At 42.4% G+C, this 20,273-nt stretch overlaps 1 protein-coding gene and 1 long non-coding RNA gene across 6 annotated transcripts in view; one reads left to right on the top strand and one right to left on the bottom strand.

Annotated features, from left to right (window-relative positions):
- Window positions 1–20,273, bottom strand: part of nav3 (neuron navigator 3) — a 424,334-nt gene that overhangs the window by 171,204 nt on the left and 232,857 nt on the right. The window lies entirely within an intron of this gene.
- LOC309692773 lies at window positions 5,415–6,935 on the top strand. The gene is made up of 2 exons (XR_014272447.1): window positions 5,415–6,722; window positions 6,802–6,935. It is a non-coding gene; the product is annotated as an uncharacterized lncRNA (long non-coding RNA).

The raw sequence follows: 20,273 nt of genomic DNA, 5'->3' as shown, positions 1-20,273 counted from the left end.
CTAACAGTGTCAACTCTCGCTTTTCCCTGGAGCATCTTCCACTTCTTCCTGTTTCTACTTTGTCTTGTGAAAAATACGCTTTTGCATGCTCACAGAAGGAGTTGCAACACAGGAACGCATGCTGGACGAGGCAATCCCTTGCTGGATTTCATCTAAGTGCCAGCATGCGCTCCAAAGTGAAAGCGTATCTTGGGAACGTTTTCGCAAGCTGAATCTAGAGGTTTAGAGGGGGCGTGCAGGAAAAGGGCGGTTTGTAGAACTCGTGTTTAAAACTGTTCTTTTCAGAATTTTTTTGTTAAAATTTCGCTTGCATGTGCAGCTATAACAAGCGTGCACTGAGTGCTTTCAGTGATTCCTCGTTGAATACTATCTACAATCAGCTGACATGCTGAGCCACCAGGTGCAAGAACAAGTAGGCAATAATTTTCTCTCTACTGATCTGGATATAAGCAAAATAAATGAAAAGGTTGTGGAGGTGATTTCAAATTTTGAAATGAGCCGGGTGGAGCTGGAGTTCTTCCAAACAGGTGCTGCTGAGCTGTCGTCTCAACAGGAGGCTGTAGGCAAGGCAGACAGTGTAGGTTTGTGTGTGTGGTGGGTGCTGGAAGGAGGTTTTTATGGTTATTGTATTATCTTATCCTCCTGGGAACTGGTCCTGATCTGCTGCTTCCTGCTTTGGGGGAAGAGATGGGCCAGAATTGAAGAGATAATGTTGTCTAGCCAAAATGACTGTGTGTTACTTTGTGCATTAGATGAGAAAGAAAATAGCACTGGACTGCGGCAGATTTTTCCCCTCATTTCTCTTCATTTCATGTAATCTGCACATGCTTTATCAGCTGCTACCGTGAAAGAGCAATGACATGCAACTACAATTCATATCTGGAGTCATAGCGGGACACTGCAGGTATACATGCACCTGATATTTGTGTTGTTTTTTTAAATAGAACACAAGCATACACTGGAGGAGCTCGACTGCATGCAGTGCCTTGAAAAAGTATTCAAACCCCGTGATCTTGTCCACATTTTTGTTGTGTTACAACCACAAACAATATATTTTATTGGGATTTTATGTGATAGACCAACACAAAGTAGTGTATAATTGTGAACTAGAAGGAAAAATATATGTGGCATTCAAAGTTTTTTTTTTTTTTTTTAGAAATAAAAATCTGAAAAATATGGCATTCATTTATTTTCAGCCAGTCAATACTTTGTCTAACTGGCTTTTGGGGCATGTCTCTACCAGCTCTGCACATCTACAGACTACAACTTTTCCTGTTCTTCTTTGAAAAATTGCTACAGTTCAGCAGATTGGATGGCAGGTGTCTGTGAACAGTAACATTCAAGCCTTGCCTCAGATTCACAACAGGAGTTAGAGGAGTCAAGCAAGGCCAGAATCAGCCCGCCAAAGATTCCAGTTGGCCCAATGAACATCTTCGGAGAATCTGAAGGAGGACAGAAATGTTTGAGTTTTAACTGCATTTCCATTCTTTTTTATAAAGACCTCCCCTATGGCAATTCATATAACACCATAGTAAATAATTAAAAGGTATAATACATATAAAATACATATGAAGTTGATTGTGGATATTTTGGTCACACACTGAAGTAAATGGCCTGTATTTGTATAGCGCTTTACTTAGTCCCTAAGGATCCCAAAGCGCTTTACACTACATTCAGTCATCCACCCATTCACACACTGGTGATGGCAGCTACAATGTAGCCACAGCTGCCCTGGGGCGCACTGACAGAGGCGAGGCTGTCGGACACTGGCGCCACCGGGCCCTCCGACCACCACCAGTAGGCAACGGATGAAGTGTCTTGCCCAAGGACACAACGACTGAGACTGTCGGAGCCGGGGCTCGAACCGGCAACCTTCCAATTACACTCTTGAGCCAAGATCGCCCCCTGGAAAGTACTAGAGAAGTATTATCACCCACTGATGGTACATGATGAATATATTTCACTCAAAAGGAATTATTAACCTGCCATTGGCTTGAAAAGTTAAGAAACCAACAAAGTCAACATTAATGGTCATACAGAACTTCATTGAAATATATCTAATAGTTCAGAATGAAGCTGGATCCAAATGCCAGATGGACTGACATACCAACACTACAAGCATTTAGCTTAAGTTTCATTCCCTCAGGGCTTCTGTGTCTTTTCCATTTTGACATGCCAAGTTTTTCTCAAAGTCAGTAAAAACCTTTCACAATATTTGGTCTGTTATTAAATTTTCTGGTGAATTTAATATGTTTTTTTAAATGCACAATTTGAATCTGAAAGTAAAACAAAGGATGAGAGAATACTTAGGCAAAAAATAACATTGCCACAGTGCATGTTGGCAGAAGTTAATCTGGACAGGAAAGACACATGCTCAAACACACACACTTCAAGCTAGGAGGGAGGTAACGCAGTGATGTAGTCTGGGGTGTCTGAAACACAGTGACAGGTAAGGATGGGGGTTGTATCAAGTGTGCAGGTGGGATTCTGAGGAACCCAAGCCACCCAGTGAAGGAGACTTCAAAGGAGGTTCCAACAAGAATGTCAACATTGACAGCTTCTGAGTAACACACACACATGCACAGACACACACAAACACGCACAGACATGTGATAAACACAAATGTTTGCCTTTGAGGTTTAAGAGGGTTCTTTTGCTGCCATCACAGTCAAACACTAACCATAACTCTAAGTGCTGGGATTGTCTTTGTGGTGCATGTTATTTCGTCTGCTAGGACACACACGCGCACGCTTGTGTGTGCGTGTGCGCACACACAATAAATCTAGGTGACATGGTTGTCTTGGTGGAATATCTTATTTCACCTGTTAGCGCACACACAGCTTCAACTGTTCTGTTTGCCTTTATGGCATATCTTATTTCATCTGCTAGCACATACAGAGATACACACACATACAAACACGCACACATCAAGAGATGTCTTAGAGGCTTATGGCAGTATTTCATCTACAACCGTAATGCCCAAGCACACATATATAGTCCAGAAGCTATGGCGGTCTTTGAGATACACCTCAAAAGAACAAAACAAGAAGTGTTTTAGGGGAGTCTGGGTTTGAGAATGGCAGCCTGTGATCTCAGCTAGCATCACAGTTGCTTCAAACTGACAAAAGAAGAAGCAGTGCTCAGACTCAAACTCCAGAGGAAAGATATTCAGCAACACTATACTGCAAATGCACCTACATACAGGTAAATACATGATAAGTATAAAGCAGTGGGGAAGCTGTCCCAGTTTCCTTTTAGGCTTTTAATCTTTACCTTAAAAATATATTCAGATTTACTGAAAGTTTCAAAACATCTGGAGCTAAAAAAGACCCAGCCACACAGTGTGTTACAAATCTCCTAAACACACTCTAAATCCAAACATAAGACCATAAAGTGAATTTGCCTTCTAAGATAAGATAAGATAAGATAAGATAAGATAAGATAAGATAAGATAAGATAAGATAGAACTTTATTAATCCCTCGGGTGGGTTCCTCTGGGAAATTCGACTTCCAAAAAAAGCACAGCAACGACCGAAGTTACAGTTACAGAATTGTTATATATATATATATACACACACACACACACACACACACACACACACACACACACACACACACACACACACACATATAAATACAGAGACAAATATAAATAAAATATATAAAGGGGATAAATAGAATAAATAGGAATAAAAAATAAAAATACAAGTGAATTGCACATTTCAAGTATTGAGTCTATTGCACTGTTGACTATTTACAAAAAGTATTGCACAAGGTATTGTACAGTGAGGTGAAGAGGCACTACAGCTTAGTTGTTCCCCCCTCCTTTGTCCTCCTGTTTCCCCTCCCTCTCCCCTCCAGAGAGGAGTTAAACAGTCTGATGGCGTGTGGGACAAAGGAGTTTTTAAGTCTGTTAGTTCTTGTCTTGGGGAGAAGCAACCTGTCACTGAACAGACTCTTCTGGTTGTTTATGGCCGTGTGCAGAGGATGCCCAGCATTGTTCATAATGTCCATCAGTTTCTTTAATGTCCTTTTCTCTGCCACTGTCACCAGAGTGTCCAGCTTCATGCCGACCACAGAGCTAGCCTTCCTGATCAGTTTCTCCAGCCTGGATGAGTCCCTCTTTGCTGTGCTGCTCCCCCAGCACACCACAGCATAGAAAAGTACTCCAGCAACCACCGACTGGTAAAACATCCTCAGGAGCTTCCTGCAGATGTTAAAAGACCTCAGCCTCCTGAGGAAGTACAGTCGGCTTTGGGCTTTTTTATACAGGTGCTCTGTGTTGCATGACCAGTCCAGTTTATTGTCCACCCACAGCCCGAGGTACTTGTACTTGTTGACCACCTCCCCCTCTATCTGAACCGGCAGTGGACCTTCTCTGGACCTCCCGAAGTCCACAACCAGTTCCTTAGTCTTTGAGGTGTTGAGTTGCAGGTGGTTTGTGTGACTCCATGCGACAAAGTTCCTCACCAGACTTCTGTACTCCTCTTCCTGATCATCCCAGATACACCCCATGATGGCTGTGTCGTCTGCAAACTTCTGAATGTGGCATAATTCAGAGTTGTAGCAGAAGTCAGAGGTGTACAGGGTGAAGAGAAGAGGGGACAGCACAGTTCCCTGTGGTGCTCCTGTGCTGCTGACCACAGTGTCAGACGTGATGTCCTTCAGCCTGACGTACTGTGGTCTGTCGGTGAGGTAGTCGGAGATCCAAGCCACCAGGCAGGGGTCCACCTCCATCCTGTTCAGTTTTTCCTGAAGCATACAGGGCCGGATGGTATTAAAGGCACTGGAAAAGTCAAGAAACAGGATCCTGACCGTGCCTTTTCCCCCATCCAGGTGTGAGTGGGCTCTGTGTAGGAGGTACAGGATGGCATCCTCCACTCCGACACCCGCCTTGTATGCAAACTGTAGTGGGTCCTGGGCATGTTGTACCTGTGGTCGGAGGAGGTTGAGGAAGAGCCGCTCTAGAGTCTTCATAAGATGTGACGTCAGTGCCACCGGTCGGAAGTCATTCAGCTCATTGGGCCGGTTCTTTTTGGGGACCGGGACGATGCAGGATGTCTTCCAGAGGGCAGACACTCTCCCCAGTTGCAGACTGAGGTTGAAGACTCGTTGTAGCGGCTCCCCAAGTTCAGCAGCACACGCCTTTAGCATCCTAGGACACACCTTGTCTGGGCCTGCTGCCTTTCTGGGGCGAAGCTTCCTCAGTTGCCTCCTGACCTGATCCACTGTGACACTGGGAGATGTTTGGGAGGAGGGGAGGGGGGGAGATGTCTTGCTGCTGAGAGAGGGATTGGAGGAGGGGGGTGTCATGGTGTCAGGAAGGGGGGGAAGCAAGGGAGGCAGGAGAGTGGGGAGAGGACTCTGTAGTGAAGGTGAGGGTGAGGGTGGGGGGGTTATGGGCTGGTCAAACCTGTTGAAGAAGTTGTTGAGTTCGTTTGCCTTCTCCACAGTCCCCCCCACTGTGCTTTTCTTGGTGTTGTGGCCTACATTTATCATCGCTGAATGCATTGGCTGCAGAGCAACAGCAGTTTACATTTCTCCCCTCCTTTCCTCCTGCACTGATAAGGGAGCGATTAGGAGGTTATCTTTCAGCCAGATCTAACTTGAACACTGCTCACTTCTAGTTGCCTCTGTTACGTGTGAGTCCAGACAGACCTTAGACGAAGTCCTCCTGACAGCCAAGTTATTCCTGTCGTTTCCTGCTGGGAAGGGCCTCCACCTTGCAACATCAAAGCAGAGCAAAGCGCCTCCATCGCCTTGGGAAAGTCACTGAAGCTAATCCTCCAGCTTCCAGACGCACGCGTGATAAAACTTAGATACAGACTGATACTGAAAGACACACACAACCCGAGTCCTTATTGTTCAGTGGTGTTAGTAGCAGATGAAGTGGGATGATGGAGCAGCACAATCAGCAGCAGTGGCCCAAAAAGTTTTACAGTAGTTGGTTTTGGGAAAGCTTTTTGCTTATCTGTAATAAATAAGTTTTAGAAATAAGTCCTTTAGTCATGTTGTGGGGTTTTTTGCCTTTAAAATGACAAAGAAGATAAAATTATGCTAGCCTGTACAAGCTAGGGACAAACGCCTCATTGATTCAATCTAAAATACTAAGCTGCAATACGAGCAACTAAAAGTAAGACTGACATATGTGTCTGTAATCACTGAAAGTGGAACTGCTGAAGAAAAACACGCGCACTAATAAAGGAAAAAAGAGCGAGAAGCAAAGAAAGTGCCTTTTTCATTAGAGCAACGAGCAGAGGAGGATATAAGACACAAGAGTGCAATTTCAACAGAAAGAAAAACATGAAAGCACTACATTAAACAGCAGACTTCTCCGGCCATGCAGTAACTTAAAACAAAATAGGCTGCTATTACCATGATGAAATGCTGAGCTTGTGAATCCCATAAGCATGTGCAAATATCAAACCACCAAACAGCACAGATATTGAGAAGGGGGGAAAAATGAGCTTAATTATACATTTTATCCCTCACTGAGACTGTCATGGTCCCCGTGCCTGCTCGGCTGGCCCTGTGTGGCTACATGTTATGTTTTGTCTTTTCTCTCTCTCCTCTCTCTCTGCTCGCTGCCTGGGCGGAGCTCATTGTGAGCTCCCGGCCTCCACCACCTGTAGGCAATCACCTGTGGCTCCTCACCTTGCTTGCTCCCGCTACTTAAGGCAGTGACTGAGAGCACCTCGCCGCTGGACTATTGAATAACGCTCGTCAGTGCTACTTTAGCCTCAGCCAGTTTTGAGCTCTGTCCGTGAAAGTTCCGTGCTAACCCTTGTTCTCTGTATGCAGATTTCTCGTGTTTGGTTTGGAGACTCTGGACGCTTTTCCCGACCCCGCTCTGCACCCCTGGGAACCCTGGCCCCCTTCTCCTTCACCTGTATATAGTGCACCTGGAGTGTGTAAATAAACCTGTTTTTCTGAGATTTCAGTCTGCGCCGAGTCCTCCCTGCTCCTCCGTGACAGAGACAGTTTTAGGGAGTGTTTTGTTGCCACAGCCTTGCTGGCCAGAATAAATCCTGTGTCTTAGCTGCTACTGCATCTTGATGCTGCCGGTCAGTATTTGTTGAATGATATGAAAAGCCTATAAAAAACTCCCTGAATTTCATTTCATTACCTGAAACCGAACAGACGAGTGACACAGAAGACAAGAAAAGCTCTAAAAACGATCATCAGTGACCTGCATTTTAATCGGTCCATTAACGTTCTTATTTTCCACTAACGGGAAAAAGAGCTTCTGTTCATATCTGCCACCTTTTTCCCCATCACCATCAAGTTCAGCTTCACGGTTGATGAATGTTTTCTTTCCCTTCAGGATTAGGGGGCAATTTCTTACAACCTGGATCACATTTTTGTAGATGTAGTTGGCCATCGGTGTCATTGTCTGACTGCTTACGTGTCTTGCTCCATCTTTTTAGCGATGTTGTGGTCTATTCAATGATATATAGCTATTAATAGACATCAATGCCATATTTTATTAAAGCAGAAATATCCCATTTAATGTCAGGCAACGTCAATGCACTTTTAAAGCAAGTATTGTAAAGCCCGACTTCCTTATTTTCACATTACAGCCTCATGTGTGAATATTACACTGTTGTTAGAAGCTATTTGTTCTCTGTTTGGTTTTGTTATCTTATGATTGTATGCCATTTTGTCAATTATTTCTGCTGAGATTTTTCACTTTAAGCTTTTACTAATAAAAAAATCCTCTGCAATCTACCCTTGGTTATTGAGAAGTGAACTGAGCTGTGAAGTGGATCAGCTCTAATCAGAGAGCCAAGTAAAAAGTTGATCTCTATCCATGCAAAATAACTGCTAACTGGAAATCAAAGTCCTCTCTACATTCCCACTATAAAAACTGACCACTGAAACAATTATGACCGCATCTAAATTGGCCCCACTGCACCCTCCCTAAAAACACAATCCATCAAGAAATGTGAGGGAGAGCTGCGGTCTGCGTTTCCTCACTGCTTAATGAAATGCCTGGATACAGTCAAACAGCTCCAGCTACTCGAGGAAAAAAAAAATCAGAAAAGGCTATCAAACTGAGGTCACTTTGCTTTGTGCAATCTCCCCAAATATTCCAAAATATTTCAATTAAAACTGCACAAATCAATGCCCTTGTCTCCTTCTAATTTTACAAGAGGCCCTCGGAAAAACTCCCTCTGCATTCTTGCACACAGTCAGCAGATGTCCAAATATGTTTAACCTTATCAGCTTTATGATATGGACTCCAAGGTTTATACTCAAGGATGTTGTCTGAGCTGCTCTCGCTGTTTTGAAATTACTAAACATAAAAATGTCCTTTAAACTAATAGCAACATAAGTTCCATGGAAGCTGATACAATACAACTATGCAAGCAGGCGCAGTGGCAATGCGTTGATGTTTAGCCATGATCACAATAATTGGCATAAAACACAAAACAAAGGAGAAGATCATGCAATTTGTTGACAGCTGGAAAGTCAGAGGATCATTATGGCAACTCCATAGAAGTGTGTATTACATATAATAAGCGACTTATCCCATCACTAAAACCAAAAACAACAACATGTTGGTGGAGCCAGTTGTGGAAAATGCTGACATGCTGGTGGTTACGGTGGAAAGGTCGGGATCTTTGTTAGAAAGCTACATCGGCACATCCAAGCCATCGAGTTCTTGTGAAATATTCTTGTGTTCTTGTGGTGCGAGTTACTTCTTAGCCACTGTAAGTGTAGGGTTTTTCATTGTTATTTTTTTCATCCAAAGCAACAATTTTTGCCTTTTTCTCTTGTATATGATCGACATCTCTTGACCTCACTTCTTCTCTGATGCTCCCACCTATCTCTTTTTTTCTAGAAAAAGAGCAGCATCTACATATTGAACTTGGGTGTTTACAGCATGTGTTCAGTGGCAAGACATGAAGCCAATCCTGGGCAGACCACCTCGCTCTCTTTGATCATCTCTCGCTCATTCTTTCAGCACTTCACTGTATCTGGTGAACATTTACAGCTTAAATGTTGTGCTGAGCTGAAGGAACCCAGCATGCTGCTAATGCTCTATGTAAAGCCTCAAAGTCAGTATCTTGTCCACTTGTGAGGTACATCAGACTGCTGGAAATTCAGCCAGCAAATAATACAGCAGAAAAGCCCTCCAAGGAGGAAACTTTCTCCACCCTAACTTCACCACATGTAAAGGCAAAACAGCAGCATTATTCATGCCATGTCAAATATTTACGACACTGTGTAGTTTATTCAGCTTTGGCCAGTGTTCCTGATGTTGGTGTTGGTAAACAAAATCCTTACAGGAGATGCAGAGACTCCAATTACACAACGTTAACTGAAAATATCCAGATTTCTTCTCAAAGTGAATGACACAAAACAGACACTTTGCTAATAAGTAATGCAAACTGGCAGATAGCATTCAGATATACGTGCAGTCTTTTAACGAGGCAGCGCACAAAGGTCAGAGGCGAGCAGCAGCCGATCGATGCAAACAGCCTCATCAGCTGACCTCAGCCTGTCAGCCTACAGATCTGGAAACCACCTCGGAGTTTTTTTATGATGCTCTGAGCTTCCCAAGTTCCAGACATTTGGAAAAGCTTAGTGTTTTGTGTTTGTGTCTCTGACACGACAGATAAATTCAAAAAACATTGGTGAAAAAGACAGGCCTTTTGAATTTTTGGTGATTTACGACAGCACAATGTTGCACCATAAAAAGTGCCTCTTGGGCCTTGATGTATTTGCAGTGGGTCGTGTGGAAGATTGGACCAAAATCAGGATTTTTAGAAAGCTTTTATTCATCCGGGGGAAGACTGACTTAGCATGCACGCATTTTCAGCGGTGCTTTACTTACTCATAATGTTCCACGCTCTCACGTCTGGAAGCCTTCACCTGCTGGTTGCCGAGCTCCTCCAGCCAAGGACTTACAATAGACAGCCAGTGAGCGCCTTGCTTAAGGGCACTAATGAAAACGTAGGCAGAACCTTTTTATTCAAGTTCTGGATCCCAGATTTAACCGCAGTGACTGTGTGACCCCTGGACTGCCGTCTTCTCAAAGTGTCAGTCACTCAGCGAAGGCACTAGCTGTGGAAAGTGTGTGCATGCACGATGATAGTTGTGTGGTGGAAACTAAAGGTGGAGGGGAGGACAAGCACAGTCAGAAAGAGTGAAGAAAGAAAAAAGCCGGCTTTTTTGCACTCAAATTTCCAAGTTTAAAGCAAAATGGGCATCTGCTGACTGGGGGGGGAAAAAAAATTCAGGGAAAAACGCCAACTCCCAACTGCCTTAGGGTGAGTGTGACTTATCAAACCCTGCAAAGAGGATTGATACAGGAAAACGTGCAAAGAGGCCGCTTTGCTGAGAGGCCTTCGTGCAATTTTTCCAGTGAGGACAGATGGAGGACTGCCGCTAAAAAACACCCTAACTGGGAAAGGATTGTGCAGTCCTGACGCAAGAGGGGCACAATTCCACATGTCACAGAGCGTCAACAAATATGTTCAAATATTTAAACAGATTTCCCTATAATTACACCCCTACTGACCCTTGGATGCGATACTGCCTCTGGGCCGACCACTTCAGGCTCGTGTTGAAACAACCGCAAATTAATTCCTCACGTTAGGCGTCCAAGTTTGCCTGAGACAGTATAATGCTGCGTACCACTTGACATGGATGGCAGCACTCACCGGCTAGGCTACTACTTCCAAGGCAAACATACTTCTACCCATTGCGGCTAATGCTCCAGCCCAAAACATTAGCTGAAGTGTCTAATGCTGAGGACAGACAGAGTGCAGCCACTAAGTAAGCTGGTTGCTGTCTAAGCTTGGTGTCTGGGCTTGGCAAGTTTGAGGACAGTGGCGGAAAATGTACCCGTAATTCCCTCCTAACGTCCCCCACCCCACCTCCCTGTATACCAAGCGTCTACTGACACAATGACTCATTCAGGCTAAAGTGTCTCTATTTAACCTTACCACTTTGTCTCCTGACAGTGAACTCTACTGCTAATAATTAATAAGATTAAAAATGAATCTTTTTTCTTCTTTTATCAAGATTTCCTCAGCTTTTCTGAAGCAGTAACAAATGGGCAACAACTCATCCTGGGTGTGCAGATTCATTCAGAAGGAAACACTCCTGCAGACAGCAAAACCCTTTTATTTTACATTCCTCGTTTTAAATGGATCCAATCAGCACTACAAGGATAATATAATTCTTCCATGCAAACTAGGTAATGTATTTTTCTTTACAAGGACTAAAGCACAAGGCCGTGGGTTAAACTTCAAGAATAGTGCAGTTGTAAACACCATGCTTCACTGCACACACATTATTAAAATCATAATTTTGTCTCCCATCACGGACTTGAGTCACACTCCTACCGCTCCATTTGGAACAGTTACCCCTTTACAAGATGAAAAGACAAAGTGTGTGTGTGATCTACAGCCAGCTGCTTCAGCCAAACTTTGAATGTATCAACTTCTTGGCAAGTCATGATAATTTTTATTCATCAAATAATTTTAATGACCCTTTTCCCCACAGACTAGTGCAGAATAATTGTAGCGCTGGTTGGGTTTTAAAGGACTGATACAGACACAGTCTCGCAGGCAACCTGTCATGTGTTGCTATCTAGATAACGCAAATTCCAAGCCAAGGTTTTGGGTCCCATTTGCACGCTGCTACCCATGCTTGCTACAGCTCACTCCTACAGTGCTGCAAGGTGCTGCTTTGACATTTTCACTGCAACATCTGTGAAAACATCAGGTGTTAAAAGGGATAATCTCAAAATACCCTGGAATGTTTGCACTTAGTCATTTGAAGGGGAGCTGTGGTTCCTGTTAATACTTTATGGGGTTGTTTGCAGCACTTACTGTATATATGTGGGCTAATATACAGCAAGCTGGTCCTTATATCATTTGCCAAATCACAACTTATTTTGTAATAATGACTGGCTTACTGGACATTAGAGGGATGGTGCATAACCACTTATTGAAGACACTGTTAAGATGACAGATTATTTCAGTGAGGAGGCTTTACTTCCTCCCCATCTATACCTGAGATTTACACTTCTTATATAATTTTCTTGCACCCATAGGAAACACAGCAACATATTTACATAGTAAGTGCACATTTTCAATAACACAGAAGAATCTGAGTATTATGATCAAGCATTTGCCTTTATTGGCTTTCTCAAAATTTAATCCATAACCCGGAGTTCTTGCAAAAACACACATACAAAACACACATCAGACCATTAGAGCTGCTAGTAAGATGGTGTTGAGCATAGTAAGCTGTAAAAATGTCTACATGCTGCTATGCCAAAGGCAGAGAAACCCTCCCAAAATGAGGGTAAAGTGGGCCGGTAAAGAGTAAACAACTTTGCTGTTAAGTGTTACAGCTCAGGTTGTTAGTGCCAAGTGCTTCTCTGGAACTGAGATCTGGGAAAATGAGGCTCGCACATACATAAAGGCATGCACACATTCCCAGTCTACAAAAGGTTTGTAGACCCCCCCAAACCCCAGGACATGCTTTAATTTCACACAATTGCAAACATGAATTGTGTATATTCACACTAACTGATATCGTAGACTATATAAAGAAAAAAGCTGCGCGCCAAGTTCCTTCTAAGATATTTTACAGGCAAGAAAATGTGCAGCAACCACAAGCTTGAACTTCCCCGCCTGTTTTGAAACAAATGTAGTGTTTGCTTCAACTATAATAAGGCCTCACTGAAACAGTAATACGATAATAATAGAGTTTTATGGCTTTACAAGATAAAAAAGTTTCCTAAGAGAAGGCCAAAACAGTCATTTTGATCTTGTCTCTGTGCTCTTGCTCAGCAGTCACAGACTCACCTGTGACTAGAGCTAGTTATTAGATGCCACTTGTTTCTTTTTTGGGTCATATTGGGCATGGTGTTTCAGCAATCTTCCTGTACTATTCATCTGTGAACTATTAAGATATTGTATTTAGTCTTCTAAGTAGCTTTTGTTTGCCAACAAAGGGAAATAGTTCAATGGAGGGTGAAGGAACAGTAAGAGTGTTATGATGTAGCTTTAAACTCTTACTTTCTGTTTCATCGGGGAGAATGTACTCTTGCCCAGGAAATGGTGAAGATAACCTCTCTGGCATGTCCTGGGCCTACTCCTCCTCGTCCACCTGGGCCTCTGGACATGCCTCACTCAGGAGAAGCCCAAACCACCTCAACTGGCTCCTTTCAATGTGGAAGAATAGCAGGTCTACTCTGAGTTGCTCCCAGAGGTGTGAAAGTATCACCTATCTTTAAGGCTGAACCCAGCCACCCTTTGGAACAAGCTCATTTCCCACCTTTGTAATCTAATTTTTGGTCAAGCGTTCTATTAAAAAGATGAAAACCGCATTGTTCCTTCTGAATCTGAGGGTTAACAAACGGACGGCCTCTCATGGCGCATATCTTATCACAAAGACAGGAGTGTGGTGCGTTCCAGCAGATTTTGCTTACCCCAAATACAAATGAAAAAAGTTTGACAAAAGTCAAAAGTTTGTGTCCGCAGCTCGGACACAAACTGTTTGTTGTTGTTTGTTTTGTTTATCCGTTTGCTTCACATCTGCTGGCACAAAGAGGTTTTCCTCCTAGTGCTTTGTCACAAAGCATCACCATAAAGCCATCACCTCCAACATGTTCAAAGAACAATGAATAATAATAATAAAATGTAAATAATGGTTCCAATTTAAACACAAAAGGTCTAGCAGCATTCACTGAGGACTGGCTCAAAAAGAGATCCCATCTTTTCTAAACTTACAATACTGTCTGTTGAACAGCATCTCCAACTCCTATGGTCTGGGCATGATAGAACATTGTATTGTACATACTGTGGCTTCAAACCGTCTAAATGCCACAACTAAGTGAGGGGTGAGAAGGGAGGGAGTGCCGTGTAGCTCAAAAAGAAATGTGCTCCAAATGAGTGGCACCTTAGCCAGTGGAACTTGAATTAGGTTTGAGTTGTTGGCTCAGACTTCTTCCATCTTGGGTATCCTTAACGTAAGGCACCTGGTCCATACAGCACCCACCTCCCAATCCCACAGCTTCAGCCAGACAACCTCATTTCACTTCCTCTCCTTCTGTCCTCGCCTACTCTTAGAAAAGTTGGCTTGAATCTACAGATTCGAATTTGGTTCCTTAACCTGTGGTGCAAAGCAGTGTCCCTGAACCAGCTACTACAATTTCCCCTCTCTCTTCAGGCTCACATTTCCTTCCAACCTCCACCCTGTAGTTACCTTACCTTCACCTCCCCTCTGTCAGTGCGCCCCAGGGTGGCTGTGGCTACAATGTAGCTGCCATCACCAGTGTGTGACCGTGTGTGTGAATGGGTGGATGACTGGATGTGTAAAGCGCTTTGGGGTCCTTAGGGACTAGTAAAGCGCTACACAAATACAGGCCATTTACAGGCCATTTAGCTGTTCCCTCCACAAGGCCAAAAAGTGAACCAGATGCAGAGAAAGATTAAGGTTTTAAACCTGAATGAGGTGCCTGCATCTCCTTCCAATCCAGCAGCTCAAATGTCCTAAATCCTGCCATCTACCGAATGTGTTTCTCCGGTGAAGATAGCAGAGTCACACTCTGCACTGAGCAACTCATCTTTTTGTGAAGTACCTTGTATCAGCTTTTCCACATGAATCATATCCTCTCCACTCACAATCTTTTCTATCCGTTTCCCTGGCTGTAGTCTCCTGCACAGTTCTTTCAAAATCATTATCTGGCTTCACTGTACTTTACTTTGAAACCTTTCTAGTCAAAGTACAGTGAAGCCAGATAATGATTACCTATAGGTGTTGCCAAAAGTTTACTTTGAAACCTTTCTAGTCAAACTTTTGGCAACACCTATAGGTATCTGCATTTGAAAGAAGCAATACAAAAGCCTCTTGTCTCATCTCCAACGGGGCAGTTTGGTTGGACAACCTACTGGCAAACAACAGTCAGCATGATAGCTGCTACAAGGAACCTCATGCCCTTTCATTAAGACTTCAGTCTTTTCAGTTTTAAAAGCAGGAATACAACATAAAATGAGTCTCTGTGGCTCTTCATCATAACAGGATTTTAAAGGCGAATCTTTGCTTTTTTCCCATATCAGTTGATGTCAGATACAAACGCTTAAATAATGAATCACTGAGTTAATGACCTTCCAGTGTTGACACAGACATAGACTCACTGTAATTTACTTCTGCAATATGAGGGCAACGCATAACCATCAAGAAGATTATTTTTAAAAACAAGCCTTACAGTTTAGTGCTATTAATCAGATTCTTTGTTTTAGAGGTAGGGATAAAATAGGTGGGGGTGTGTGGGTGGGTGGAAGCTTGGTGATGCTACTGTCCCCCTGGCAGGTGGAACTCTACAAAAACATTGTTTATTTAAGTGACAACAACACCCAAGGCCGCTGGGTTGGGAGAGGAAATCAGAAGAGTTTTAAAAAACTCTTAGAGCACGCATCACCAAAAAAACCAAGGTTGTTAAAAGCTAGTATGAGCTTTCACATGGGAGCAACAACAACAGCAGCCAGTAAATAAAACCAAACTGCAATGTGTGTCAGGAGACGTATCCTGTGAGAAAATTCACTCTGATCCAAAAAGCAGAGCTCTGCTGACCATGTGGGGAGGCCAGCAGAGAGGAAAGAAAGTGAAAGGGGAGGAATTAGACTTCAGCTTCCCATGACGGCGCCAGGGCATGTAGTTCATGTTTAACACTCATTAATAGCAGTGTTAACACTTTATGGGCAAACATAATACAGCCAATAGAGGAAATAAGGTTGTGATGTTGAGGTGGAAATAATTTTATTTTATACTAGAGAGGTGCTTTAATGGAAAGGCCCATCTGTAGCCCACACAAAAGACTAGCAATAAAACAATCTCACAGGGAAGTGGGATAGATGTGGGATACATTTAGACCCGGCTTTCCAAAAATGGACCAAAGATATGAGTGAGTTTCAATTAAAAAAAAAGAAAATTAGTTTTTCTTTACATATATTTTCTACAGATTCTGGTTGATCTATGCATCAAATTACTGCAGAGCTTACAGCAGATTGTACACAGTGTAATCACTTATTAGATTTCAACTATTTCAACCACACACTTCTTCTTCTTCCTGCTTGTAAGCAGCGTCAGAAAATACCAACCCTCCCACTTCATTAAAATGACTTTATAACTTATATTACTGTAAAAATTCATTTCATTTTTATTGACAGAGGCGCACAGACAGAGACATGCACCCACAAGGCTCCAGTTGCAGCTTTGCAGCATGCAGTTTTACAGTCCATTTACTTTTACCAAAAGGCCACGGACACATCAAATGATGCCACAGTGCTCGAAAAAAACTGGCCAGAGGTTAGAGGGGTCACGCGTCACTGAGCCAGTGCATGACCTCATGACTGCATTATGATTCACGAGGCTGCCTCGACCTGCATTATCTTTCCACAACTGTAAATCTACAGAAGTTGTGGCTATGCATGTCCGCATCACACAATGTCAGAATAAACTAGAACAGCCAAGCAGACTGTTTGTTTCGCGTTCCGAGTTACAGTCTATATAAATTACATTAGAACAAGACAACGTCCACAATATAAAAGATGCTGCGGCACGTAATCGGGCCTTCCATTAAACTGAGGCTACCATCTTAAACGTGCAGCCACACGTGGTACTGTTAGCCAATATGAATCAAGGTACAACAAATGCTTCTCAAAGCAAACATGCTGAAATATGAGTAACAGTAATGATTTCCAGTTGACGTTTTACTGGCTTTTACATAAGGCTTCTGCAGACACAAAAAATACACAAAATAAGAAAAACCGACATGTCTGGACTGAAAAAAAGGAAAAAAAAATAATGAGAACACAGATGCTGGTTGTGGGTAATGATGAATCTAAATGTGAGGGCTAACCGCTCCACAAAAACATGTGTGATCCGTCTGTTAAACGCCCCGTAAAAGCTCAAGCCAAGGGAGGGTACTGCACCAAACCACCACCCAGTATCCCACCAGAACAAGCTTTTCATCCAGCTGGCTGCATCTGAGGATTGGTTTGTATTTTCTATTTATCAAAAACAGTCAACAGTAAGCCCTTAAATGTTATCCAAGGATGAATGATTGGTGTCCTTTTTTATGCAGCATTCGGTCTCATTTCATATTGCTAAACATGCACACCTCTGAGGTGCAATCTGCAACCAGTGTTTTATAGTGATAAATATCAGTGGGCAACTGGAAATATAGTCTTGCAAATGTACCTTTGGAGCCAGGAGATGAACTTTGCTCCAAGCTTTTTCAATGCGTACTGCCACGTCCCTATAAAAACACAGCTACCTGCCATTTGTCATAACAGAGGAAGACCCAGTGAAATTTAGCATTAAAAATAAAACACACATATTGGCGAGTCGGTGCATTGTTTCCAAACTATATAAAGTCTAAAGCAACATGTATAAAAAGAAAATTGTCTGATATAAACTTTAGAACTGGAACATTTTAATATTTATGACTGAGCTGACTTGTGCCCTAGAGGAGTACTTTGGGTTTATTAGCTTTGTATGAAAATGTTCCAAAAGAAGATGTGCATCATTTTTTTAGAGCTACTGAAAATCTAGATAAAATGGTAAAAATTGGAAAACATTTGACGCATTTAGCCCCCAGACATGTTATCAGACTGTGCCTTTGACTTGATAGTATGTACAGTCACCCTTGCACCACTTTTAGGTGGCAAGAATCCTTTATTTCTGTTCATAGTTAGTGCTGCGGCGGCGTAAACCCTGACTCAATACCTCATCACCAATCTTTCTCCCTGGACGTCTAAAAGCACATGCTTTGTGGCTATTTTTAGCATGTGTTATTGGATGTGTTAGCATGTTCATTCCCTGTCAACGCTTGGTTGGATGCTTCTGACACTGGTTGTTGTGGCTTTCCCAGGTGTTTCGAAAGAGCTGCCTGACTCACTGTTTGACAAGCTGTGGTGATATAGTGCAGATTAACCAAAATGAATCAAGAAATAAAAGGAACAAGTAAAGAGAAGAGAAGAGAAGCTTTCTGTGACAGCTGGAGACAAAACTAGTCCAGGTGTGTTTTAACTTTCTCCCGCTGCTTTTCTCCTTAAAATATCAAGGAGGAAAAGATGGTCAGATAAAGGAGGAAAATAAGAAGGAAAGGTGAAGGAAAAGTTAGGGAAAGGATTAAAAAAACATGACAAAGAGAGAAGGGATGGGTGTAAAGGTCAAATGAAAATACCAGTAAGTGAGTAGCAGGGTTGGAATTAGAGACAGGCTCCAGTCAGGAGAGACAGAAAAAAGGACTCAGAGAGGAATGCTGGGAATGGGTAGGAGCAGAAAGACAGTGGCAGAAGACAGAGTGGAAAACAGAATTGCTGGGAAGATGTAAAAAGAAGCGCTCGAGGAGGAGAAGAGAAAAGAGCATGCTAACAAAAACAGGGCAGACAGAGAGACTGCTGACAGACAGCTGAGTTGAAAGAGGTAAAGAGGATCTACCTCCACCACACACTCCAAACTTCCTCTGTCTGTGACTGCAAATATCTCTCTGCTGACTGAAAGTAACCTTGAAGTATTGATGGTTCAGACACTCTTGTCATGTGAAACTCAGTTCATAAATTGCTTTTCAAGAGGGCCTCAAACATAGGATAGCAGTATACTGATTACATACAGACAGCAAATGGTCAGCTAAGCCAATTCACGACCAAAGACAAGAAATACAAGCAAGCATGCACAAACAGACACAGGAATAATAAAAATGTATGTCGGTATGTGTGGACAGATGCAAGGAGATTATATATATATATATATATATATATATATATATATATATATATATATATATATATATATATACATATAAAAAAACACCCAGCACGCCCCTGCGGGCGGTTTATCCTTCAAGCTCGGGTCCTCTACCAGAGGCCTGGGAGCTTGAGGGTCCTGCGCAGTATCTTAGCTGTTCCCAGGACTGCGCTCTTCTGGACAGAGATCTCCGATGTTGTTCCCGGGATCTGCTGGAGCCACTCGCCTAGCTTGGGAGTCACCGCACCTAGTGCTCCGATTACCACGGGGACCACCGTTACCTTCACCCTCCACATCCTCTCGAGCTCCACATCCTCTCGAGCTCTTCTCTGAGCCCTTGGTATATATATATATATATATATATATATATATACATATATATATATATATATATACATATATATATATATATATATATATATATATATATATATATATATATATATATATATATATACATATATATATATATATATACATATATATATACATATATATATACATATACATATACATATACATATACATATATATATATAAAAATCCTCAAATGCACAGTTCTGTGTTTGTTTTTCTTTTTGATGACACAACAAACAAGAGATGAAGATGAACAATTCATGGAACATTTGATTCTCTTGGAACATTTAAGGTTACCTTTGAACTAGCAGAAGGCCTGGAGCATGCATGGCAGCGTGTGCACGTATGCAAGTGTGTATGTACATGCATACATGCATGACAACAAGGCATTACTTTGTCATGTAGACATGCATGCACCGTTTCATGCATACAATTAGTGCCCTGATTTTCTGCACACAAAACCCTAGTTAAACACCAGAGAAACCTCAAAATGTGGGGAAACAACAACAGGTTATATAATCATGGAGCCTCAGGTGGGTATAATGTATGATGTCAAGCCTTTTTCTTTGAATAAAGCAATGAATTCCTAATAGCTCTAACACATTTTATTTTCATAAAATTGTTTAAGACTCACAATAAAAAGCAGCATAATTTGCTTAATCCTGGCTCCAGTGAAGAAAAGAAGCTCAAACCCTCATGCGGTTTTTCATTGCTTTCTTCCAAAAAGTTGTGCAGCGATTCTTGTTTTTCTTGGTGTTTTGGAGGGAGCAGGATGGCTGCACTTCCAGGGGAAGGTATTTTTAACCGGTGTGGCTGTACTGTAAACACCAGCCTCTCTGTGTGTTCTCACTCCAAGATTTAAACACAACGGCCGACAGCAGGCTCCCAGCAGCACAGAAGGCAATGAAATACAGTGTGCAAGACAAAAAAGCACAGAAAGAGGGAGGGAAGGACAGCACTGGAAAGCATAATATTGTTTCAAATATTTTCCCAATTTCAACCCAAGGGTCATCAGAAATCTCAGCAGCGTGGGGGAATGTTGCAAAAGTGGACTAATGTAAAAAATGTGAGTGAATCACATCAGTGGTAGTTATTCAGCAGCAGCATATGTTAGGGTAATCTGATTTTTTTCACAT

Source organism: Aulonocara stuartgranti (assembly GCF_965226115.1).
Source record: "Aulonocara stuartgranti genome assembly, chromosome: 17".
Lineage (NCBI taxonomy): Eukaryota > Metazoa > Chordata > Actinopteri > Cichliformes > Cichlidae > Aulonocara > Aulonocara stuartgranti.
This window is presented reverse-complemented; position numbering and strand designations above follow the sequence as displayed.